This window comes from Ursus arctos, unplaced genomic scaffold (genome assembly GCF_023065955.2).
Source record: "Ursus arctos isolate Adak ecotype North America unplaced genomic scaffold, UrsArc2.0 scaffold_9, whole genome shotgun sequence".
NCBI classification, from domain to species: domain Eukaryota; kingdom Metazoa; phylum Chordata; class Mammalia; order Carnivora; family Ursidae; genus Ursus; species Ursus arctos.
Window position 1 is genome coordinate 53,627,408 of NW_026623111.1, and position 5,778 is coordinate 53,633,185.

The 5,778-nt window shown below is 37.1% G+C and overlaps 1 non-coding gene across 1 annotated transcript; it reads right to left on the bottom strand.

The window, feature by feature from the left end:
- Positions 1-2,460: 2,460 nt before the first annotated feature.
- LOC125280981 (U6 spliceosomal RNA) lies at positions 2,461-2,569 on the bottom strand. The gene has a single exon (XR_007187924.1). It is a non-coding gene; the product is annotated as a U6 spliceosomal RNA (small nuclear RNA).
- Between the last annotated feature and the right edge of the window lie 3,209 nt (positions 2,570-5,778).

The following is a 5,778-nucleotide window of genomic DNA, read 5'->3' on the forward strand; positions in this document are numbered from 1 at the left end:
CATCCAGGCTTCTAGAAATCCAGCACCCATTTACTTTGTGGGTAGTCCCTGGACCACTTTCTTCATCTGGAAATAGAAGCCAAGAATACTTAAAATACATAGCTATTCTGAGGATTAGAAATAATATAAGAAGTCCAGCACGGTATTTGCCATGTAGCTCTTGCTGAATAACTACAATTGTTTTAAATTTCCATTTCTAATATGTTAACTATATGTCTAATTAAGACCCAATGGTTTTAAATGTTTCAATGTCTTTCCCCTATGTAAAATACTATCTCTTAACTGATTGAAAACATATATAAAATGCATCTATTTCAAATGTTAATAAAGGGCAATAAAATATACCTTACAATGTTATATAATGCCTTTGCAATGTGAAATGTCTTGTGTATATTTTAAGTACGAAACATTATTTTCATCTTAGGAAAGCAAATGAATACATCAATTACATGCCTAAATTATTACTCAGTGTAAAGCTGAGGAAGTTTATACCATGGGAATGGAAATTATTTTAAAATTATACAATGACAATATTAAGACAGATATTTAATACCTGTATCTATACACCTTCTTCATTTACATACATATGTATCACAAACATACTTTGATGTTGTTTGGGTAAAAGTTAAAATTACGCTTTAAAAATAGATTTTAAATATGTATACTATAACGAGTAAAATGTATGGAAAATACATTAGAAAACTTTATTTTAATCTTTGCATATTCACTTAACCCCGGGGGGAAAAAGTTGAATTTATACTTGATCAAAAAACCAGAGTGAGCTGGCAGGAGGCGACCTGAGAAGTCGCACAGTCCCATTTGTTACATGTGGTCAGTGAGGCCCAGGGACGTTCAGAGGCTTGGGAAAGCTTCGGCAGCCAGTCCGGGGTCAGGCAGGAACTAGTAGCACACCTGAGGTCCAACCCGGTTATTCCACCTGCTACTGCTTAGGAGGGAGCCAGGCTGCATTTCGCCTCACCTGGTATCTGATACCAAAGGTGCCTGCTGTGTTTGTGTGTCTGATAGTCGTTCTTCACGAAGTGTCCGTCAGTGAGAATAATCCCAGACACTGACTATATCTGAATGGACCGCCCACATTTCAGCAAGTATGGCTTCAAGTTATGTGCTGCTGAATGAGAACAACATAATGGCCCTTTCAAAGTAAACTGTATATTCACATTCATGAGCTTTCTTTAAAGCATCTGCTTTTATTCCTCTTCATTGCCCTTTCTCTATTATCTGGTATAAAGATAATAATAGATAGAGAAATGTCAGAACATGTCATTTGTAGAAGATAAAATTGATTCTTGATTTTCTATGTATGTTTTCACAGCCCCAAGGAACCATGAAGTTCTTCCTCTTTACCTGCCTTTTGGCTGTTGCTCTGGCAAAGCATGTAAGCATCATGGGGCACATGGTGGTATCCATTCTTACTTAGATGCATCAGAGCGAACCTTTACACACAGAACATAGGGGCATGGCAGCAATGAATTGAGATTAAGGATGTAATCTTTCATCCATGATCACAGTACTGACCTGTGAAGTGTCTTCACGGTAGCGTCAAAGACGCTACAGTTATAGGAAGGAAGGTATCAATTGGCATCCATCATATGATGGATTGTTGTTAGAATTTTCTAGAGGAGATTTCCCACTTCCCAGTATGTCTTTGGAATTGTAAGCAGGTCTCACCAGTGTATAAAAAGTTACTACTGATATTCCAAAAATAATGCTGAAGATTCCAATTCTTTTTGTACCACATATTAAAAATTATATTAGTTTTTAATATGTCAGGAGTCTTCCAGCAGTTCATCTAGTGAAGAAAGATACTCTTTATTTTAAAGTGAAACAACCATTTTAAGGAATAGCGGCTTTCCATAAGTGTTATACAATATTTGGATAATTCTTAGCAAATCCACATTTCCAAGAATGTAATAGGAAAATCATACTCATTCTCAAGATCATTTTTAGGTGGTTCTAACTGACAATCTTCTAAGAAAAATTGGTTATTCTACCCTGTTCTCTCTGAAAATATGCATATGAATCCATAGGAAATTGCATTTCAAACCAAGCCTGCGCCACACCAAGAGCTCGCCGATTCCCTTCACCATAGCTTCACTTTGGGAAACCCTCTCGTACCATTCAGAGGAGCAGTTCACACAGGGTTGTCACCACATCCGTTACATCAATAGCGCCTGGAAAATTATGAGAAATACAAATTCATAGGCCCTGCTTCACACCTACTGACCCAGAGAGTCTGAGTGGGAGCTAAGCAATCTGCATCTCAGTGAGGTCTGTGGGCGATACTGACCACGTTAACTTTGGGAGCCGCTTTCAAGGAGGCTGAGGTGAGGGTTTGGGTGAGGAAATGCGTGTAGGTCACCAGTACAAGGAACACCTCCTGTGGCAGGAAAAGCCACAGTGTGAGAGTGTTCTGAAAGAGCGGGGAGCATTAATTAACCAGACTATTTCTTTAATCTGAAGTTCACGCTACGTCATCCTTGTGTGGGGACTGTGCCAATCTTCTCTGTAATCGTTTCAATTTTAGTGCATGTGCTGCTGACGTGAGCACTGAAGTTCACTCTATGACTGTAGAGATCCTTACGGGGAATTTTATATTCAAAATGTATTTTGCTTGGTGACATCATCTCGATGTCTTCTAATTAAAGTTTTAATTCATTTGGTTTTGTCCTTATATGCTCTGGCCCATAGAAAGGATTCCATTCTGATGTTAAATATTGATACATTTGTTTCATTTCAGAGCAAAATCAATCAGTTTTATCAGGAATTGAACCTTCCCCAGTTATCTTCAGGCTTATAATCAACATCACACAGATAGGAACCCATGGAATGAAATTAAGACAAATGACTATCCTCTGTTTCCCCTTCTGGTGAGTTCTACATTTTTGATTTGTTTCTTAATTTCCTGTGAAAGAAAAAAAAATTAACAAGAGAGAAAAAAATATTTGAATCTCTTTAAAGGCAGAAAGTAAAAGAAACAAATATAATTTTTTAGGTCAGAAATGAGGTGACAAATCATATAGTCAAAATACTATAAATTTAGTTTATTATTTAACACTAGATTTAGTTAACACCAATTATGAGTCAGTGTAAGTTGAACTGTCCTAGTATTTATTTCTATGTCATTTTACTTGAATCTAACAGCTATCTTTGAGTTAGGCAGAGGTAAAGAATTTCACCTCCATTTTACAAGGGGAACTGAAATTAAAGAAATTAAATCATTTGCCTATGGTCCAGTTGATATCTCCACTTACAACTGTAATCACCTTTGGCTAGTGGACTTTTCAAACATGAGGAATAAGCGATAGAGCAGGAAACTGAATACAGGATGTAGGCACTTAATTGCAAACAATAGGAGAATTGAAGTCATAAATCCTGGAATTGAGTCTCAGAACGGTCAAGGACAAGCTATGAGACTTTAGATAAATCACCTCCCTTTCTGTGCTTCTTATTTCTTGAATGTGAATGATTGTCTTAGGTGCCCATGGAGGTTAAAGATATCATGGCCACCATTAGGGGAAATAAATTTTTGTGCTGTTTGTTTAAATGCCACATGCCTAAGGAACATCCTAAATGTCAAAATGTTTTTTTCATCTGAAATAGAAAAGCTTTGAAACTTTATCTGTTATGTCCAGAAGATGGCAGATTTGGGAAGCAAAGACTATAGATTAAATGGGTCTGAGCTATTAACCAACTAATAAAGTAGTGACCCTATTGGAAACAGAACGGGAAAGTCAGCTAATTTCGATGACATTTTACTGGGTAAAACAAAGAAATTATGAAAAATCACATGCCAGTATCATGAGGAATTTACCTGTTTACATATGCGGAGAAAAATGAATGTGTAATGGTAAATAAAAATAACTGTATACATGTAATATACGAACCCTATTATAATTATCACTTTAAAGAGAACTTATAATCCTTCATCTTGAGAAGAGTAAGAAACTCAGTACCAACCCCTTCCCTGACCCTAAAATTTACATCTCAGAAGATCACCATTTACCTAGGGTGCTCAGAATCTTTGCTGCCTCATTTGTTGCTGTGTCTTCAATACGTGGCCTGGTGGACTTTGGTGTCTCCGCACCATTAGAGCCCATTCAACCGTCAAGCTAAGGTACAGAAGTATATATGCTGCATATTCAATGCAGGAAAAGAGACGAAGGATACTTCAGGGATCAATTTTACACATGGGACAACAACGCCTTCCCCCTAGACTTTACTAGTCTTAACCATCTTCTTCTTTATCTTTTTATTTTGTAGGTGGCCTCAATCATCCTTTTAAACAACATTTTGCTCAGCTAAAAAAAAACCCAAAAAACCTGCAGTCACTAGCAGGTGACACGTATATACTAGTGCTTCTGCCACGGCTGGAATTTTAGGTCAGTCATTTATGCCACGATAATGCTTTCTTGCCCAACAGGATACTATATTTTTAGCATTTATCATAAAACTATATATTCCCTTACCTGAGAAACATATTCTTATTTTAAAATATTGTAGTATTTCCACATATAGTATTATACATTACAAGATGTGGGAACTTTAATATCTATAATTGAACACTTAAAGCAGCTCCTAAATATAGTAAATACACTAAGGTTAGAACAATGATTTCTTTCACTAAGAGAGTTATTTCTATATTACTATTATATGAAGCCACAAGAGTTTGGTGAGGAAGCCCAACTCAACTAAATTCCTCCTAAAAAGGAAAGATACTTCACATGACGGTCGGTCATTTCATTAGACCATAAAACTGAAAGTTATTTTCTGTTTTTATATAGGAAAAGGAGTACCCCTCCCCCAGTGAAGTAAGGGGCTTTTCTGTGAAGACAACGCATGGCATCCAGAAGGAGATATTAAGGTCTTGATTCTAAGTTTGTTTTTTTTTTTTTTTGCATGCATCATGTTAGCTAGGGAATTATGGAAAATGAAATAGAAAGTGTGGCAATGATCGGAAACATTTAGGGCAGCGGACTAACCCTACATATTCAAAGTTAGCAAGATTTGATTTGTGTACTGCTGAACCTAGCGGAAATGTCCATAGCCTTTGCTGGAGGTCACTGAATAATACTATCACGCCAGGAGTCACGGTGCCCATTCTCAATTTCATAAAATGGGTGAGAGGAATCCCACCCAGATAAGGACTCAAGTTCATACATTAAATTCCAATCTCCAAATATCATCCTACCAATAGTGCCTAAGGTAAATGCCTAAAGGCACCCTGAATACCACTTAAGGACTGCAGGATTTGCCTTCTTTTGTTCCTCTGTGTTTCATTTATGATAAAACAGGAAACTTCTTGGTAGAAAACTAACATTTAAATGGATAAGTGAATGAAATGCATTCTTTCTACCGGCAGAATCCACCAGCATCTCCAGCAAGTCACAACTACTAAAATGAAATCAAATTTTAAAGTTACTCTTAAATTTCTTATTGGTTAGAAAATGTGTGTTACTTACATTGCTTATAAACGCAGGACTCAAAATGAGTAAGAGACAGGCAAGGCTAGGGAGGGAGGGATAGGTCGGGGACTATGCAACTAGGCTCATGTAGGGGGCTAGCTGATCAACTCACCAAAAATCCCAGAGATGCTGAGGTGTAAGGAAACCAGAGAGAAGGGAACAAACCAGACCACACTGCCCTGGGTATCAGACGTGGAGTCTTTCTATGGCAGTCACATTATGAACAATAAAGAATAACCAGACCCGAAAAAGAAGTAAGTCATTAAAGAGGTTATCACCAGTCCTTACTCAAACC